A 21,627-nucleotide genomic window follows, 5' to 3' on the forward strand; every position below is an offset into this window, starting at 1 on the left:
TCAGGGTAACATTTTGATTAGAGAGTCAAAAATGAGAGAACCCTGAGACACTCTTATATCAAATCTTATCAGCATTGCCATGGAAAAAAGGGTTGGAACAGAACTGATAAACAAATTTGTGGTCAGGAGGGATTTTCATACAGCTTTGTCTTGAAGAACAATTAAATACAGATCTACCCTAAACATATCTCCCTGTCTGACCGTTAGAGTCTGCCAAAACTGACTGAATTCTTCAAAAAAGCAGAATGCCCAAGGCAAATGGTCTTACTAGTTTATCAGACCATTGTTTGCCTCTAAGGTGACAATTAGGAACCAGTTTCTTCAAAGCCCAAACTTCAAAAGGACACTTAGGGGCAAATAGCCTTGTGGGTCACCCCAACTCCATGGACCCAGAAATTGGATTCCAGGAGACTGTAAATGGTTTCTCACAGTGCATCCTGGGGACAGAAGAAAGCAGGGTCAGCTCCAGGCAAACATATGAAGTAGGTGAAAGTTGTTCTAAATGTTGTCACATCTCCTTTGTAATACTGAGACAGATAGGGTTAACTGTGCTGAAGGAACAAAAGAGCTTTTAAAAGATTACCATCTAGAAGTTGGGTAAAGAGGAACCCACCCTGTCAACATAAGATTGAAACAACCCATGAATTACTATCTCCTTCTTAGTGTTTTTCTAGTCCCCTCCTCCTTTACAGGCTCCGCATGTGCAGAAGAACAAAGTGTGACTGCTGTTTAACCTTCCTTAGCCCTCTGAAGGTGGTGATGTAGTGCTGAAGATGAAGTGCGCTTGTACTACATCCCATAATAAGTGATGCCAAGGGCTGCCGATAGGACTCCATCTTGAATATGAGCAGGTTTCATCTTAGATTCCAGATGCGTGCAACCTAATTAACATACACAGCCATTCTGAGAAGTACCCGCCCCTTGAAAGAAGCCCACTAAATATTCATTACTCTGTCGTCTTCGCCAAACTCGTATAAGCCCTAGGCTTGCTTCCCTTTTTGAGTCAGCCTTTTGGAGAGGCTTAGATCTTAGCTGACTCCCTTTGCTTGACTCAAGCAAAAGAAAGCTTGCTGAAGATAAAGCTTGTCTTTCACGTGTATTCTCACTCAGGAAAAGACAAGGACCCCTTGTGTCAGACTGGCAATTGGTAACCCTACCACTTCACCACTTTTAAGCACCCAGGTAGTAAAAGCTTCTCTTGTGACGGGGGTTACAAACTCATACTAAGAAGTTATAATCAGATCCAACAGAACTCTCAAGGAGACTTTTATTCAGCAAGAGAATCCTAGAGAAAGCGTGCATAACTTGGGGTGTGGATCCTGGACACCAGGACAGCAGAGAAGGGGACATCTTCCAGCCACCTTCATTTCACAGAGACAGTGGCTTCTTGTCTGCTTACACATCCAGCCAAGTACTGCTCAGACAGGGAAAGGAGTTTTTCTCTAAGCACCACAAACCAAGATTTGTGTTTTTTCTTATCATTTAAATATAAGCCTTTCCACAAATGACTGGCAGTTTTCTACTGGAACTGCTGGTTTCATGATATAACAGCAAAAAAAAACACTGGGAATTAGTTTGGATGGAAATCTTGTCTTGTAAAACTGGAAAAAAAGAAAAAAGCGAAACCAAAAAACCAAGCCAGTTGCTGTCAATTTCGATTCATGGTGACCTCAAGTGTGAAGAGTAGAAGTGCTCCACAGGGTTTTCAAGGCTGCAATCTTTCGGAAGCAGATCACCAGCCTTGTCTTCCATGGCGCTGTTGGATGGGTTCGAAACTCCAACCTTTCAGTTAGTAGCCAAACACTTACCCATTTATATCACCCAGGGACTTCCTTGTAAGACTAAGCCAAAAAAGCAAACAACACAAGACAAACTCACCATTGAGTCAATGCTCACTCACAGCAACCCTATAGAACAGAATAGAATTGCCCCATAGGGTTGCCAAGGGATTTGAACTGCCAAATTTTTGGTTAGCAGCTGAAAACCACTGCACCACCAGGACACCAAGCTTTACAGAAGCAGACTGCCATGTCTTTGTCTCACAGAACGGCTGGTGAATTTTAACCAACCACCTTTTGGTTAGCAGCCCAGCACTTTAGCCACCATGCCACCAGGGCTTCTTCTTGTAAGGCCATTGTTGTCCAGTCAATTCCAACTCATAGCAACCCTATAGGACAGAGTAGAACTGCCCCAAGGAGTGGATGGTGGATTCGAACTGCCAACCTTTTCGTGAGCAGCTGAATTCTTGCACCAAGACTAAAAACCAAAAAACCCATTGCTGTCGAGTCGATTCTGACTCATAGCGACCCTATAAGACACAGTAGAACTGCCCCCACTGAGGTTTCAAGGAGGGACTGGTGGATTTGAGCTGCTGACGTTTTGGTTAGCAGCTGTAGTACTTAACCACTACACCACCAGGGTTTCCGCACCAGACTAAAAAAAGACTAGACCCTTAAAATTAACAATAAAATGAATTCTATAAAGGACATTAGTGGTTGGCTAGGGCTGGGGGTGGGAGACTGATGGCAAAGAGGCAGAAGGGAACTTTTTGGGGTGATGGAAATGTCCTTTATTTTTGTTGTGGTGATGGTTACATGGCTGCCTATATTTATGAAGACTAACTGTTCAATTAAAATGGGTGCATTTTACTCTATGTAAATCATACCTTAATAAAAAAGATCAAAAAAAAAAAAGAATTCTCTAGGATGGTATCTTCTTGTTTGAGAGAGAAAATCCTCTTAGGACTTAGGAATGTAAATAGAATGAAATCAGCCAACAGGGCTTTTGACTTGTGGAATGACTTAGCAAATGTTTGTTTCCCCTGACTTGCCAGTTCAGATAAAACTCCTCAGGTGTGTGCTCTCCTGGCACCTCCAGTTTTCTTTGCTAGTAGTTATCAAACTCTAATGAAGTAATTGGATTCACTTCTAAATGTCTTTTCTCTGCGTGCCTGCAGGGTTTGTGAGGGTGAGGTGGGGATGGGCTGCCGTGTGCCTGCCCCTGGTGCCCCTCTGGCACCTTCACTCCACAGGGGCTCAGTAAAGTTTGTTGAGTGAAAAAGTGAATTCAGTGCCTACCATGGGCCTGGCACTGAACACGTAAAGGTAAATAAGAATGATGCCTGGGATTAGTAGTGGAGACAGACGCATGCATATTACCTTAAAATGGAATAAGACCTGAAACATCAAGGAGAACATAACAAGTTATAGGTGGTGGCCTCCATTGTGTGTGATCTCCATTTTTCATCTTGGGGGAAAGTGTGTTAGAATCTATAGGCAGCCCTCTGTGCCTCCTCTGGCAGGTGCACACGACGGGTTGCACTCAGCAACTACCCCTGATCTTTGGCTTCTGAATCACAGCCTGCAGCGCCTTCCAGGTCTGTGGGATCAGCTGTGGTATAGGGTTAGGAATGGGTTGGACTTACAAGTATCAGTAATAGCTCAGTTCAATCTCAGGACCTGTTCATACTATAGTTCCCAATGGCCTCAGAGATGTGGAATGTGGTTAAGCAGTGGGGTCATGCTGCCGTCCAGGGCATCTAAACCATTCCAAGAAGGTTCTAGGTGAATCGACACCAAATTATAAAGAATGAAAAATATTTTCCTTCTTTCCCCTTCCATGAAAACCAGAATCATGATAGGAGACCTTGTCCAGAAAATACCATGACTGTCTCCCTGTGTGGAAGCCAATTGCATATCTCCTAGAAAAGGATTTCTCACTGTCATCACTACAGACATTTGGGGCTGGATAATTATTTCTTTTGTGCATTTCAGCATGTTTAGCAACATCCTTGGCCCCTATCCAGTAGATGCCAGTAGCATCCCTATGCATTGTGTTCAGATATTGCCAAATGTCCCCTCAGGGGAAAAAATTGCCCCTGGTTGAGAACCACCACTGGAGTCACGGACTGGCTCAATTACTTAGAAGCTATATGAGCTCAGCTGCTAACCAAAAGATTGGCAGTTTGAATCCACCAGCCACTCCTTGGAAACCCTATGGGGGCAGTTCTACTCTGTCCTACAGGGTGGCTATGAGTTGGAATCAACTTGACTGGCAACGTTTTTTTTTTAATGTGACCTTAGACAAGTACTTGACCTTTCAGTTACTCAGTTTCCACAGCTGTGAAATGAAGATAAGATGTATATACCTTGTAGCATGAAGTGAGGATTAAACAGAGCAATGCACGTCCCAGGCTCAGGGCAGGCCGGGCACAGGACACACTCAGCAAAGGATTGTTTTAATCATCGTCATCAGCAGCAGCAGCAGAGTGTCTTTTAGATTTGTTCACAGTTATCTACTGGGACAGGTTTATTTGTGTCATGGGAGAAGGGCACTGTGAAAGTCACAAACTGGAGGCCCAAGAACTCCACAATGTTCAGAAACTTTTTCTGAGGATTCTCGAAGATGAATCTGTGGAGGGAGCACACCTCCCTCCTCTTTGCAGCTCCGCAGTAATGAGTGCTTGAAATAGCATCGCCTGTCAGAATGCGTTCGGTTTCAATATTGTCAGGCAAAACCTCAACTGAAAAGAGAAAAAGAAGAGAAAGCCCTCGGTGTCACGTGGCAGAGAAGGTGCCAGGTCTGGAGGCAGCTTGTTTATCAGAAGGTAAAATATTCACCACGCTCCACACACAGAGCTGGTATTCTTACTGCTGCAGTGACTGCTCTCCAGGGCTTGTTCCTCTTCTGAAAAATTGTGTTACCCTGTAATGCTTCTGGGACGTGCAGGCGGAAGAACTGGACTTGTATGGTGCCCGTGCCTGGCAACCTCCAACAACAAGGAGATGAAATCTTAAAACCACCACGAAAATGGATTTGCTGCCAAGCTCTCCTCTCTCGGCAGTTTATTACAGACGGGATTAATCCTATGCTGCTGGCCCCAACACAGCCATGCGTAGTGAGAACGCAAGGAATGCGTGATGCCTGATGAGAAGGCACAGGAGGCGAGGGGCATGTTCCTGAGGAAGCCTGAGTCAGACGTTTAGTCAGTGTTTGGAAAGCAGTGAGTTTCTGTTGATGGTGATGGAAAATCCAGCAATGATTATTGGCAATGGTGGCACAACAGGATTACTGTAATTAATGTCACTGAATTGTACACGCGCAAGGTGTTGAATTGGCAAATGCTGTGTTATATATGTCTTTACAACACAAATACTAAAAACAGAAACCTAGACCAAGTGTGGATGCCTAGTGGGGATGGCTGACAGGAAAGGGGCTACCATGTCTCCTTCTCCTGGGGAAGGAGTAAGGGTGCAGCTGCTGTCTTTGAACCGGCTTTAAGGTTATTAAAGCATTTGAGCCATTTCTACCCTCTGTCCTCAGTGAGAGGCAGGGGTGCCCAGTGGGGCTATTCCTGTGCCCAGAGGGGCTGGAAGACAGTGGCCAGTGGGGAGGACAAATGCAGTAGGTCTGCAGACTGGACCAGAGAGTGTCTGCCAGCTGCATGGGCTTTTGAAGGATTATCCTGCATGTTTTTCCCCTTTGGTTGCAGATATGCTCAGTATTCCCCCAGGGCTGCCCCTTCAGAAGCAGAGTTGGGATGTGGGTTTAGAGATAGGAGGTAGCCAGGCCTTGAGTGGCAGGTGGGAAGATGCTTCCTACTAGGACCAGCAGGTGACCTGTATCCACCAGCTGGAGACTAGACAGGGCCGAAGGCTCCTCACACTTCGATAACATACCCACCACAACCCGTAGGCTCCTCCCATTGCCTACACCCTCCTATGTCAGAGACTTTAAGTAGCTGCTTCTCTTATGGGAAGAATTTCCTCCTTCTCTGTCTAGACACATTCTTCAAAGTCTAGACTGAGACTCAGCTTCTCCAGGAAGCTTTGTTGTTAACACTGGTTTATGATAATTTTCCCTTTCCTGATGGCTTATATTTTCTATGCCCACTTGCCACAAACTTACCTTTACCATGGTTGCCTTGGAAATAACTCACCTCTTGTTTCACATTTTTTCTGTCTAAAATGCAAATGTTGTGCTTCCTTGAATGTCCTCAGGACCAGCATACAGAAGAGGCTCAATATCAGCTGCTTTGTGAAGATGGCCATCCTGAGGGAGAGCCTATGGTCACTGCAAGCTACTGATAAACATAGTGTGTATGTGTGTGTGTGCGTGGCAGTGATGGATGACCACTTCATAGGTCTCAGGGAACTGCCTGTGGGTTGAGACAAATCCCTCAGTTTCCACAGTGTTGTTGCCTTTAAACATGCTACAGTGTTTGCTGTGTGTGCCCCTCTCCCCTGCTGGCTTTAGTGACTTTGCCTGGTTTATTCCTGCATCTCCAGGACCCAGCACCAAGCCAGTGCACATTCAGCACTTATCAAAAGTTGCCCATCTGAATGGAATGAATACGTTTGTGGATACGTCACTCTCTCCTCTATCAGCCTATCTTGGCCCATAATAATAAATAGGAATCCCCTTCCTTCCTGAAGTATTAGAGAGAAGTAGTTTCCTGCTTTCCCTGTCCCTGGACTCACCATCCCCAAGGGAGGAGGAGCAACTTGTCTCGTTAAGACTGGGAAAAGGAACTGGAACTGAGGGTTCCCATCTCTGGGGTGGTTTCCGTTTAAGGAGAAACTGTGTCTAGGTCACATGTGACTCCTCTCCCCCATGTGGCTGGTGGGGAGTGTGGTCCAGGGGAGGACATAGGTACTCAGTTATGGCCCAGGTGTAAGCTGCATGTTCCGAGTGCAACTTCATTCACAACAAGGCTGATATTTTTACTTTGCTCCTCCTGCCCCTCGTTTCTCAATTGAGTCTGAACTCTGGGCAGGGAAAGAAGCCATTATTAATTATCATACCCAAAGCCTCGATAACGTGTTGCTGTTGTTGTTATTAGAGGCTGCCAAGATGACCCCCAACACGTAGTAACCCCATGCACAACAGAATGAAATCCTGCCCAGCCTTGCTCCATCCTCATGATCAGTTGACTATTGCGATCCACAGGGTTTTCATTGGCTGATTTTCATAAGTAGATCACTAGGTGTTTCTTCCTAGTCTGTCTTAGTGTGGAAGCTCTGCCAAAACCTGTTCAGCATCATAGCAACACACAAGCCTCCACTGACAGGTGAGCGGTAGCTGCGCATGAGGTGCCTTGGCCAGGAATTGAACCCAGGTCTCCCAAATGGAAGGCGAGGATTCTACCACTGAACTACAAATGCCCCCAATAAGTTGTAGGCATATAATATCACAAAAAGTGAGTCTTGCTTAATATTGTTAAGATGTCAATAATATTCAAGACAGTCTATAGATTCAACACAATCCTGGTCAAAATTCCATCAGCCATCTTTACAGAAATGGAAAAACCAATCCTCAGCTTTATATGAAATGGTAAGAGGCTCCAAATAGCTAAAGCAATGTTGCAAGAAAAGAACAAAGTAGGGAGGACTCACACTTTCTGATCTTGAAACATATTATACAGCTACAGTAGTCAAAACAGCCTGATACTGGTATAACCAGTAGGCACATAGACTAATGGAATAGAATTCAGAGTGCAGAAATAAACCCAGATATCTAGGGTTAACAGATTTTTTTTTTATAATTTTTATTGTGCTTTAAATGGAAGTTTACGAATCAAGTCAGTGTCTCACACAAAAACCCATAAGCTCCCAATTACTCTCTCCCTAATGAGACAGCTCGCTCTCTCCCTCCACTCTCTCTTTTCATGCCAATTTTGCCAGCTTCTAACACCCTCTACCCTCTCATCTCCCTCCAGGCAGGAGATGCCAACACAGTCTCAAGTGTCCACCTGATCTAAGAAGCTCACTCCTCACCAGCATCCCTCTCCAACCCATTGTCCAGTCCAATCCATGTCTGAAGAGTTGGCTTTGGGAATGGTTCCTGTCCAGGGCCAACAGAAGGTCTGGAGGCCATGACCACCGGGGTCCTTCCAGTCTCAGTCAGACCTGAGAATTTGGGGTCTGCATCCCACTGCTCTCCTGCTCCCTCAGGGGTTCTCTGTTGTGTTCCGTGTCAGGACAGTCAACGGTTGTAGCCAGGCACCATCTAGTTCTTCTGGTCTCAGGATGATGTAGTCGCTGGTTCATGTGGCCCTTTCTGTCTCTTGGGCTCATAATCACCTTGTGTCCTTGGTGTTCTTCATTCTCCTTTGATCCAGGTGGTTTGAGACCAATTGATGCATCTTAGATGGCTGCTTGCTAGCGTTTAAGACCCCAGATGGCACTCTTCAAAGTGGGATGCAGAATGTTTTCTTAATAGATTTTATTATGCCAGTTGACTTAGATATCCCCTGAAGCCATGGCCTCCAGACCGCTGCCCCTGCTATGCTGGCCTTCGAAGCATTCAGTTTATTCAGGGAACTTCTTTGCTTTTGGTTTAGTCCAGCTGTGGTAACCTCCCCTGTATTGTGTGCTGTCTTTCCCTTCACCTAAAGTAGTTCTTATCTACTATCTAATTAGTGAATAGCCCTCTCCCACCCTCCCTCCCTCCTCCCTCTTGTAACCACAAAAGAATGTTTACTTCTCAGTTTAACCTGTTTCTCAAGTTCTTATAATAGTGGTCTTATACAATATTTGTCCTTTTGCAACTGACTAATTTCACTCAGCGTAATGCCTTCCAGGTTCCTCCATGTTATGAAGTGTTTCACAGATTCCTCACTGTTCTTTATCGATGTGTAGTATTCCATTCTGTGAATAAACCATAATTTATTTATCCATTCATCCGTTGACGGGCACCTTGGTTGCTTCCATCTTTTTGCTATCGTAAACAGTGCTGTGAATAAACATGGGTGTGCATAATCTGTTCGTGTAATGGCTCTTATTTCTCTAGGATATATTCCAAGGAGTAGGATTGCTGGATCGTATGGTAGTTCTATTTCTAGCTTTTTAAGGAAGCGCCAAATCGATTTCCAAAGTGGTTGTGCCATTTGACATTCCCACCAGCAGTGTAGAAGTGTTCCAATCTCTCCGCAGCCTCTCCAACATTGATTATTTTGTGTTTTTTGGATTAATGCCAGCCTTGTTGGAGTGGGATGAAATTTCATTGTAGTTTCGATCTGCATTTCTCTAGTGGCTAATGATCGTTTACATTTCCTCATATATCTGTTAGCTACCTGAATCTCTTCTTTAGTGAAGTGTCTGTTCATATCTTTTGCCCATTTTTTAATTGGGTTATTTATCTTTTTGCAGTTGAGTTTTTGCAGTATCATGTAGATTTTAGAGATCAGGTGCTGATCAGAAATGGCATAGCTAAAAACTTTTTCCCAATCTGTAGGTAGTCTTTTTACTCTTTTGATGAAATCTTTGGATGAGCATAGGTGTTTGATTTTTAGGAGCTCCCAGTTATCTAGCTTTTCTTTTACGTCCTTTATAATGTTTAGTATACTGTTTATGCCATGTATTAGGGCCCCTAACGTTGTCCCTATTTTTTCTTCCATGATATTTATCGTTTTAGATTTGGGTTTTTTTTTTATCCATTTTGAGTTAGTTTTTGTGCATGAAGTGAGGTATGAGTATTGTTTCATTATTTTGCAGATGGATATCCAGTTATGCCAGCATCATTTGTTAAAAAGACTGTTTTTTCCCCATTAAACTGTTTTGGGGCCTTTGTCAAATATCAGCTGCTTATATGTGGATGGATTTATGTCTGGATTCTCAATTCTGTTCCACTGGTCCATGTATCTGTTGTTGTACCAGTACCAGGCTGTTTTGACTACTGTGGTGGTATAATAGGTTCTAAAATCAGGTAGTGTAAGGCCTCCCACTTTGTTCCTCTTTTTCAGTAATGCCTTACTTATCCGGGGCCTCTTCCCTTCTATATGAAGTTGGTGACTTGTTTCTCCATCTCATTAAAGAATGTCATTGGGATTTGGATAGGAATTGCATTAAATGTATAGATAGCTTTTGGTAGAATAGACATTTTTATAATGTTGTCTTCCTATCCACGAGCAAAGTATGTTCTTCCACTTATGTAAGTCTCTTTTGGTTTTTTGCAAAAATGTACTGTATTTTTCTTTGTGTAAGTCTTTTACACCTCTGGTAAGATTTATTCCTAAGTGTTTTATCTTACTGGGGGCTACTGTAAATGGCATTGATTTGGTGATTTCCTCTTCGATGTTCTTTTTGTCGGTGTAGAGGAATCCAACTGATTTTTGTATGTTTATCTTGTATCCCAATACTCTGAACTCTTTTATTAGTTTCAGTAGTTTTCTTGAGGATTCCTTAGGGTTTTCTGTGTATAAGATCATGTCATCTGCAAATAGAGATACATTTACTTCTTCCTTGCCAACCTGGATGCCCTTTATTTCTTTTTCTAGCCTAATTGCTCTGGCTAGGACTTCCAGCACAATATCGAATAAGAGTGGTGATAAAGGGCATCCTTGTCTGGTTCCTGTTCTTAATGGGAATGCTTTCAGGCTCTCTCCATTTAGGGTGATGTTGGCTGTTGGCTTTGTATAAATGCCCTTTATTATTTTGAGGACTTTTCCTTCTATTCCTATTTTGCTGAGAGTTTTTATCATGAATGGGTGTTGGACTTTGTCAAATGCCTTTTCTGCATCAAGTGATAAAATCATGTGATTCTTATCTTTTGTTTTATTTATGTAGTGGGTTACATTAATTGTTTTTCTAATGATGAACCATCCCTGCATACCTGGTATGAATCCCACTCAGTCATGGTGAATTTTTTTTTTTTTGATATATTGTTGGATTCTATTGGCTAGAATTTTGTTGAGAATTTTTGCATCTACATTCATGAGTGATAAAACCCACTAACCCACTGCCTTCTAGTCAATTTCAACTCATAGCAACCCTATGGGACAGAGTAGAACTGCCCCCTAGAGTTTCCAAGGAGCACCTGGCGGATTTGAACTGCCGACCTCTTGGTTAGCAGCTATAGCACTTTAACCACTACGCCACCAGGGTTTCCATGAGGGATGTAAGCCTATAATTTTCTCTTCTTGTGGTGTCTTTACCTGGTTTTGGTATCAGGGATATGGTGGCTTCATAGAATGAGTTTGGTAGATTTCCGTCCTTTTCTATGCTCTGAAATACCTTTAGTAGTAGTGGCATTAACTCTTCTCTGAAAGTTTGGTAGAACTCTCCAGTGACGCCGTCCGAACCAGGGCTTTTTTTTGTTGGGAGTTTTTTGATCACCTTTTCAATCTCTTCTTTTGTTATGGGTCTATTTAGTTGTTCTACCTCTGTTTGTGTTAGTTTAGGTAGATAGTGTGTTTCTAGGAATTTATCCATTTCTTCTAGGTTTTCAAATTTGTTAGAGTATAATTTTTCATAATAATCAGATATGATTCTTTTAATTTCACTTGGGTCTGTTGTAATATTGCCCATCTCATTTCTTATTTGGGTTATTTGCTTCCTCTCCTGTTTTTCTTTTGTCAGTTTGGCCAGTGGTTTATCAATTTTGTTGTTTTTTTTTCAAAAAACCGGCTTTGGGCTCGTTAATTCTTTCCATTGTTTTTCTGTCTTCTACTTCAATTAGGTCAGCTCTAACTTTTATTATTTGTTTTCTTCTGGTGCCTGTGGGTTTCTTTTGTTGCTCTGTTTCTATGAGTTCAAGTGGTAGGGACAATTCTTCGATTTTGGCCCATTCTTCTTTTTGGATGTGTGCATTTATTGATACAAATTGGCCTCTGAGGTTCTGATAGGAAGTGTTTTCATTCTCATTGGATTCTATGAATTTCTTTATTCCATCCTTAATGTCTTGTATAATCCAGTCTTTTTTGAGCAGGGTATTGTTCAGTTTCCAAGTGTTTGATTTCTTTTCCCTGCTTTTCCTGTTATTGATTTGTACTTTTATGGCCTTATGGTCAGAGAAGATGCTTTGTAATATTTCAATGTTTTGGATTCTGCTAAGGCTTGCTTTATGACCTAACATGAGAATGTTCCATGTGCACTAGAAAAGAAAGTATACTCGGTTGCTGTTGGGTGGAGTGTTCTGTATATGTCTACAAGGTCAAGTTGGTTGGTTGTGGCATTTAGATCTTCCATGTCTTTATTGAGCTTCTTTCTGGGTGTCCTGTCCTTCACTGAAAGTGGTGTGTTGAAGTCTCCTACTATTATTGTGGAGCTGTCTATCTCACTTTTCAAGGCTGATAGAGTTTGTTTTATGTATCTTGCAGCCCTGTCATTGGGTGCATAAATATTTAATATGGTTATATCTTCTTGGTGTATTGTCCCTTTAATCATTAGTGTCCTTCTTTATCCTTTCTGATGGATTTAACTTTAATGTCTATTTTGTCAGAAATTAATATTGCCACTCCTGCTCTTTTTTGATTGTTGTTTGCTTGATATATTTGTTTCCATCCTTTGAGTTTTAGTTTGTTTGTGTCTCTAAGTCTAAGGCATGTCTCTTGTAGGCAACATATAGATGGACCTTGTTTTTTAATCCATTCTGCCACTCTCTTTCTCTTTATTGATGCATTTAGTCCATTTACATTCAGGGTAATTCTGAATAGGTATGAATTTAGTGTTATCACTTTGTTGTCTTTTTTGTGTGTGTTGTTGACAGTTTCTTTTTCCCACTTAATTTTACGTGCTGAGTAGATTTTCTTTATATATTGTCCTTTCCTCATATTTGTTGTTGTTGATTTTGTTTCTGCTGAGTCTGTATTTTTCCCTTGTATTTTATTTTGATGAGTAGGGTAGTTTGTCTCCTTTGTGGTTACCTTATTATTTACCCTTATTACTCTGAATTAAAACTAACTTTTATTTCTTTGTATCGCTATATCTTCCTCTCCTTATGGAGGGTGTATGATTACTTTTCTTAGTCCCTCTTTATTGTTTTATTGTTGTCTTCTTTTATATAATAACATTTCTGTTATCCTGTTTTGGGTTTTAAAATTTTTTTTTTTTTTTTAATAATCTTGCTTTGTTTTTTTGGATTTCCCTGTCCGGGTTGACCTTTGTTTGCTCTGCCCAGTGTTCTAGTCTTGGGTTGATACCTGATATTATTGATTTTGTACCCAAAAAACTCCCTTTAGTATTTCTTGTAGTTTTGGTTTGGATTTTACAAATTCCCTGAACTTGTGTTTATCTGGAAATGTCCTAATTTCACCTTAATATTTAAGAGCCAGTTTTTTTTTTTTTTATATATATATATGATTCTTGGCAGGTAATTTTTTTCCTTCAATTTTTTAAATAATTCATCCCATTGCCTTCTTGCCTGCATGGTTTCTGCTGAGTAGTCCAAGCTTATTCTTATTGGCTCCCCTTTGTAGGTGACTTTTCGTTTATCCCTCATTGCTCTTATAATTCTCTCTTTATCTTTGGTTTTGGCAAGTTTGATTATAACATGTCTTGGTGACTTTCTTTTGACATCTACCTTATGTGGAGCTCAATGAGCGTCTTGGATAGATATCTTCTCCTCTTTCACAATATCAGGGAAGTTTTCTGCCAACAATCTTCAATAATTTTCTCTTTATTTTCTGTTATCCCTCCCTGTTCTGGTACTCCAATCACTCGGAGGTTATTTCTCTTGATAGAGTCCCACATGATTCTTAAGGTTTCTTAATTTTTAAAAATTCTTTTATCTGATTTTTCTTCAAATATATTAGTGCCAAGTGATTTATCTTCGAGTTCAGAAATTCTAGCTTCTACTTGCTCAGTTCTGCTCCTCTGACTTTCTACTGAGTTGTCTACTTCTGTAATTTTATTGTTAATCTTCTGAATTTCTGATTGCTGTCTGTCTCTGGATTTTTCCAGCTTATTAAATTTTTCATTATGTTCCTAATAATCTTTCTAATTTCTTCAATTGCTTTATCTGTGTGTTCCTTGGCTTGTCCTGCGTATTGCCTCATTTCCTTCCTGATGCCTTGAAGGGTTCTGTACATTAAACTTTTGTGTTCTGCATCTGGTAGTTCCAGGAATGCACTTTCATCTAAAAGATCCCTGGATTCTTTGTTTTGAGAGCCTATTGAGGTGATCATGGTCTGTTTCTTTATGTTACTGGATATTGACTGTTGTCTCGACGGCAGTAGGTGGGTTGTCTCTGAGCCATCTATAAGTTATTGTATTAGTTTATGCTTGCTTACTGTGTCGTAGCTGCTTGCTTTGTTTTATTTTGGTATACCCCTATGGGTTGCTTGAGTGAGCTGGCTTGAGTATGTTTGCCTTTGGAGCTCTGGTGTCCTGTCCCCAGCTGGCTAGATCTGTTATCATGTATATCAGTCTATTAGTCCATTCATTTTTCTTATATGAATTCAGCTCGGGTGTCCAGGTAGCTGATCATCAAGTGTGTGGTACAGGCTCTGTTCTACAGTCTTAGAGGGGCAGGGGTGATTGGCATATATACCTGTACCTGATTGCAGCAGGGGGTCACGCTCTGAACAAGGCAGGGAGCTGAGAACTGACCCCCATGTGTCTCTGAGGAAAATGCATCTCTGTTTTCTAGAGCGTGCTGGTGGGTGGGTTTTGTAAGGAACCATGGGCACCCAACATTTTTGGTTATAAGGACTGGGAGGTACCATTTATCTTTGGATCCCTGTCGCGGGTGGCTGGGTGATCTGAGTGGAGCTCCCAGTCCTCAAGTCCCTGTTGTGGGTAGGTGAGGACCTTGTTTAATAGACTAAGCAATGTCAAACGTCAAACACTCACCTCTCCACCACAGAGCTGAAATGGTTGGAGTTTGCCAAAAAGGGCCTATTCTCCTGAAATAGGAGGTCCATGCGGAAGGGAAAAGTGCTCAAGGTCCACGGATGGTTTTTGCCTGGACATGAGCCACTTCTGTTCTGAGCTCCCCCAGTTAATGGAGCTAGCAAATTATCTTTCCCCCCAATAGCAAATTTTTTCCTTCCCCAAGGCCAGGAGGATGGATCTGGGTGCTCACCAGGGTCTATCTCAGGCCCAGGGATTCAGCCGCTGAAGCCAGCTTGGGGGTGGGGGGGTGGGGGCATGGTAAAATATACGCAAGTACTTAGCTTTTGCCGAGAGCGCTGTTCTTCTCAGGTTCCGGAGGTGTGAGTAGGCTGAGTGGCTGGCTGCTTCTCCCTTTGGAAACTGTGGCCGAATGCAAATACCAGCCTGCTGCTGCCGCTCCAGGAATGGTGCCTGAGAGCTTCCTGCGATTCGGGTCTGGTAACTCCTCTCCACTTCTGAATGGTCTCTTCTTCCCCTGCCCCTCAGTTTGTTGTCTAAGCTTGCCATTGATGCTCAGGGCTCCCAGGTTGTCACAAATATACTCGTTTCACTTGTTTTTTTGTGTCTTTTTTGTAAAGAGGGCTCACTGGAATCTTCTGCCTATTCCACCATCTTCGCTCTGCCTCTGGGTCAACTGATTTTTAACAAGGGTGCTAAGTCCATTCGATGGGGAAAGAAGTTGTTCTTCAAAATGCTGCTGGGAAAATTGGATTTCCGCATACAGAAAAATGAAACAGGATACATGTCTCACAGCATATACAAAAACATATTTAAAATGGATTAAGGATCTAAATGTGCAAACTAAAACCATAAAATTGTTGAAAGAAAATGCAGAGGCAACACTGTCCAGCCTAGCTTTTAACAATGGATTATCTAATATAAGCACAAATAGCAAAAGAGAAAAATAAATAAATGAGACATCATAAAAATTAAAAAAAAAAAAATTCATCCAAAGACTTTACCAAAAAAGTGAAAAAGTTACCAACTGGGAGAATATCTTTGGAAACCATTTATCCAATAAGAATCTAATAACCAAAATATGTATAAAACTTCAAGAACTTAACAACAAAAAGACAACCCAATCATAAAATGGGCAAATGACTTGAATAGACATTTTACTAAAGAGAATATTCAAATGGCCACCAAACACATGAAAAGATGTTCAACATCATTAGCCATCAGATAGATGCAAATCAAAGCCACAACGAGATACAATTCCACTCCCACTAGAATGGCTAGGAAAAAAAAAAAAAAGAAGAACAACAGAAACAACAAATGCTGGCAAGGATATGGGGAGATTGGAATACTTAACCACTGCTGGCGGGAATGCAAAATGGTACAGCGGTTCTTCAAAAAACTAAAAATTGAACTACCATATGACTTAGCAATTCTGCTCCTAAAAGCAAATTCTTTCCCAAAAGACATGAAAGCAGAGACTCCAACATATACTTGTACACCAATGTTCTTTGCACCACTTTTCACAATAGCCAAAAGATGGAAACAACCTAAATTCCCATCAACAGATGAGTGGATAAACAAAATGTGGTACCTACATACAATGGGATACTACTCAGCCAGTAGGAGACATGAAGTCTTGATACATGCTATAATATGCATGAATCTTGAAGACACTTTGCTGGGTGAAATAAGTCAACCACACAAGGACAAATATTGTATGACCTCACTTATATAAAAAGACAAGAAAAGGTAAATGTACAGAGACCAAAGTTTATTAGTGGTTACCAGGGATAAGAGGGAGAGGGGAAAGGGAAGCTAATGGTGTTGGAAAAATCACATTGATTAAGAGTAGTGTTGCACAGTCGATTATTGCAATTGTTGTCAATAAGTTGTATGCTTGTAAAAAGTTGAATTGGCAAAAGTTGTGTGATAGATATACTTACATCAATGATTTAAAACAAAAAAGAGAGAGAGTCACTGCTGAGGCTGCTTATGTACAATCAAACACCTCATGGGAATTGGTTCCTTAGTTTAGAGGTTTAGGGTTGTGGTTCCATGGGACATCTCAAGTAATTGGCCTAGTAGCCAATTAATTGTTCAGTGCTTCTGTTCTAGCTCTTAGTTCCTTATAGTGCCTGGGGTCTTAAAAGCTTGCAAGTGGCCATCCAAGGCACAGCAATTGGTCTGTATTCACCTGGAGCAACAGAAGAAGAAGGAGAGTTAGGGATACGAGGAGGATATGGAATGTGTGGCTAACTGTCTCCATAGCAACTGCCTCCTTTGACGTGAGACCAGAAAAACTGGATGGTGCTCAGCTACCATTACTGAGGAGTTTGTTCAAAGATTTTATAGAATTCTGATCAAAAGGGGAAAAATATAGAACATAATTAAAAATTTTCATGGACTCCAGACTTTCTGGAACCATGAAGGCTGGATAAACCCCTGAAATTATTGCCCTGAGATAATCTTTAAACCTTAAACCAAAAATATCCTCTGAAGTCTCCTTAAAATGAAACAATAGTTTAGCTCAACTAGTGAAAAATGTCTGCCTTGAGCATTAAGCTCTTTTAAGAACTATTTATATGGGATCAAAGTGACAACAGCAACTTGAAAGATTAGATAGGAACATTAGGAGGCAGTGAGTTTATGGTAATGAGTGAGAAGCAACTCAGAAAAGAAGGGTGAGAATGGTTACACAACTGGAAGAGTATAATCAATGTCACTAAATTGTACATGTAGAAACTGTTGAATTGGTGTATGTTTTGGTGTGTATGTTCTCAAGAACAAAATAAACAAAATTAAAAAAAAAATGAGTCTTTGTGTTTCCTTTTCCCTCCTTTCTTGTCATCTCACATAACCTTGAGGAGAATTCAGGCCGTGGTGGCCAGGTGAAACAGTAGGTAGCAGGGCCCACATCTCTGCATTTCAGAAAGAAGAGTGACAGGCTTTCCTGAGCACTCCTTTTTTTCCCCAGGGCTGAGTTTTCCCCTCTAGTTTTTTGGTGTCTGCTTGGAGAAACTGGGTAAAGGTGAGTAGGGAAGAGCATAGTGTGAAATTAGGTAAAAAGGTATCCAGAGGTTTGGAGGGATGAGTTTAGAATGACTGAACTAGAGATACAACTGAGAATGAAATGATAATATATCCACTTCTTGTTGAAACTTACACCATGCCAAGCACTGTTGTACGTGTTTAGCATGGATCAGTTGATTTAATCTTTGCACAGGCTCTACTGTTTAAAGACCCATTTTCAGATGAGGAAACTGGTGAGATTAGAGAGGTTAAATAACCTTCCCAAGGTAACACATGAAGTGAGCAGAAGAGAAGGAATAGAAGATGTCTTAGTTATCTAGTGCTGCTGTAACAGAAATACCACAAGTGGATGGCTTTAACAAAATAATTTTATTCTCTCACAGTCTAGAAGGCTAGAAGTCCAAATCCAGGGTGCCAGCTCCAGAGGGGAGGCTTTCTCTCTCTGTCAGCTCTGGGGGAAGTTTTTGCCATCAATCTTTCCCATCCTATCAGCTTCTCAGAGACCTCAGAAAGATGCTCCCCTCCTGGTTCTGCATTCTTTTTTTTACTTTTTTAAAAAATAATTTTTATTGTGCTTTAAGTGAAAGTTTACAAATCAAGTCAGTCTGTCACATATAAGCTCATATACCCCTTACTACATACTCCCATTTACTCTCCCCTCTAATGAGTCATCCTGCTGCCTTCCTCCAGTCTCTCCTTTCATGACAGTTTTGCCAGTTTCTAACCCTCTCTACCTTCCCATCTCCCCTCCAGACAGGAGATGCCAATACAGTCTCAAGTGTCCACCTGATACAAGTAGCTCACTCTTCATCAGCATCTCCCTCCCACCCATTGTCCAGTCCCTTCCATGTCTGATGAGTAGTCTTCAGGATTGGTTCCTGTCCTGGGCCAACAGAAGGTTTGGGGACCATGACCGCCAGGATTCTTCTAGTCTCAGTCAGACCATTAAATCTGGTCTTTTTATAAGAATTTGGGGTCTGCATCCCACTGTTCTCCTACTCCCTCAGAAGTTCTCTGTTGTGTTCCGTGTCAGGGCAGTCATCGGTTGTGGCCGGTCACCGCCTAGTTCTTCAGGTCTCAGGATGATGTAAGTCTCTAGTTCATGTGGCCCTTTCTGTCTCGGGCTCATAGTTACCGTGTGACCTTGGTGTTCTTCATTCTCCTTTGATCCAGGTGGGTTGAGACCAATTGATGCATCTTAGATGGCCGCTTGTTAGCATTTAAGACCCCAGAGGCCACACTTCAAAGTGGGATACGGAATGTTTTCATAATAGAGTTTATTATGCCAATTGACTTAGAAGTCCCCTTTAGCCATAGTCCCCAAACCCCCACCCTTGCTCTGCTGACCTTTGAAGCATTCAGTTTATCCCGGAAACTTCTTTGCTTTTGGTCCAGTCCAGTTGAGCTGACCTTCCGTGTATTGAGTATTGTCCTTCCCTTCACCTAAAGTAGTTCTTATCTACTAACTGATCAGTAAATAACCCTCTCCCACCCTCCCTCCCTCCCCCCTCTTGTAACCACAAAAGAATGTGTTCCTCTCAGTTTATACTATTTCTCAAGAACTTATAATAGTACTCTTATACAGTGTTTGTCCTTTCGCAACTGACTAATTTCACTCAGCATAATGCCTTCCAGGTTCCTCCATGTTATGAAATGTTTCACAGATTCGTCACTGTTCTTTAAGGATGCGTAGTATTCCGTTGTGTGAATATACCATAATTTATTTAACCATTCATCTATTGATGGACACCTTGGTTGCTTCCAGCTTTTTGCTATTGTAAACGGTGCTGCAATAAATATGGGTATGCATATATCTGCTCGTGTAAAGGCTCTTATTTCTCTAGGGTATATTCCGAGGAGTGGGATTTCTGGGTTGTATGGTAGTCCTATTTCTAACTTTTTAAGAAAAGGCCAGATAGATTTCCAAAGTGGTTGTACCATTTTACATTCCCACCAGCAGTGTATAAGAGTTCCAATCTCTCTGCAGCCTCTCCAACATTTATTATTTCGTGTTTTTTGGATTAATGCCAGCCTTGTTGGAGTGACATGGAATCTCATCGTAGTTTTAATTTGCATGTCTCTAATGGCTAATGATCGAGAGCATTTTCTCATGTATCTGTTAGCTGCTTGAATATCTTCTCTAGTGAAGTGTGTGTTCATATCCTTTGTCCACTTCTTGATTGGGTTGTTTGTCTTTTTGTGGTTGAGTTTTGACAGAGTCATATAGATTTTAGAGATCAGGCTCTGGTCAGAGATGTCATAGCTGAAAATTTTTTCCCAATCTGTAGGTGGTCTTTTTACTCTTTTGTTGAAGTCTTTAGATGAGCATAGGTGTTTGATTTTTAGGAGCTCCCAGTTATCTGGTTTCTCTTCGTTATTTTTAGTAATGTTTTGTATTCTGTTTATGCCTTGTATTAGGGCTCCTAACGTTGTCCCTATTTTTTCTTCCATGATCTTTATCGTTTTAGTCTTTATGTTTAGGTCTTTGATCCACTTGGAGTTAGTTTTTGTGCATGGTGTGAGGTATGGGTCCTGTTTCATTTTTTTGCAAATGGACATCCAGGTATGCCAGCACCATTTGTTAAAAAGACTATCTTTTCCCCAACTAACTGACACTGGGCCTTTGTCAAATATCAGCTGCTCATATGTGGATGGATTTATATCTGGGTTCTCAATTCTTCCATTGGTCTATGTGCCTGTTGTTGTACAAATATATGCCTGTGCCTGTATTAAAAAAAAAAAAAATTTTTTTTTTTTTTTTTTTTACAGGTTCTAAAATCAGGTAGAGTGAGGCCTCCCACTTTCTTCTTCTTTTTCAGTAATGTTTTACTTATCCGGGGCTTCTTTCCCTTCCATATGAAGTTGGTGATTTGTTTCTCCATCACATTAAAAAATGTTATTGGAATTTGGATCAGAAGTGCATTGTATGTATAGATGGCTTTTGGTAGAATAGACATTTTTACTATGTTAAGTCTTCCTATCCATGAGCAAGGTATGTTTTTCCACTTAAGTAGGTCCCTTTTAGTTTCTTGCACTAGTACTTCGTAGTTTTCTTTGTATAGGTGCTTTACATCTTTGGAAAGATTTATTCCAAAGTATTTTATCTTCTTGGGGGCTGCTGTGAATGGTATTGATTTGGTGATTTCCTCTTCGATGTTCTTTTTGTTGATGTAGAGGAATCCAAGTGATTTTTGTATGTTTATCTTGTAACCTGAGACTCTGCCAAACTCTTCTATTAGTTTCAGTAGTTTTCTGGAGGATTCCTTAGGGTTTTCTGTGTATAAGATTATGTCATCTGCAAATAGAGATAATTTTACTTCCTCCTTGCCAGTCTGGATGCCCTTTATTTCTTTGTCTAGCCTAATTGCTCTGGCTAGGACCTCTAGCACAATATTGAATGAGAGCGGTGATAAAGGGCATCCTCGTCTGGTTCCTGTTCTCAAGAGAAATGCTTTCAGGCTCTCTCCATTTAGAATGATGTTGACTGTTGGCTTTGTATAGATGCCCTTTATTATGTTGAGGAATTTTCCGTCAATTCTTATTTTGGTGAGAGTTTTTATCACGAATGGGTGTTGGACTTTGTCAAATGCCTTTTCTGCATCAATTGATAAGATCATGTGGTTTTTGTCTTTTGTTTTATTTATATGGTGGATTACATTCATGGCTTTTCTAATATTAAACCAAACTTGCATACCTGGTATAAATCCCACTTGGTCGTGGTGGATTATTTTTTTTGATATGTTGTTGAATTCTATTGGCTAGAATTTTGTTGAGGATTTTTGCATCTATGTTCATGAGGGATATAGGTCTGTAATTTTCTTTTTTTGTGGTGTCTTTACCTGGTTTTGGTATCAGGGAGATGGTGGCTTCATAGAATTTGGTAGGTAGTATTCCATCATTTTCTATGCTTTGAAATAGCTTTAGTAGTAGTGGTGTTAACTCTTCTCTGAAAGTTTGGTAGAACTCTGCAGTGAAGCCATCTGGGCCAGGGCTTTTTTTTTGGTTGGGAGTTTTTTGGTTACCTTGT

This window comes from Loxodonta africana, chromosome 18, assembly GCF_030014295.1.
Source record: "Loxodonta africana isolate mLoxAfr1 chromosome 18, mLoxAfr1.hap2, whole genome shotgun sequence".
NCBI lineage: Eukaryota > Metazoa > Chordata > Mammalia > Proboscidea > Elephantidae > Loxodonta > Loxodonta africana.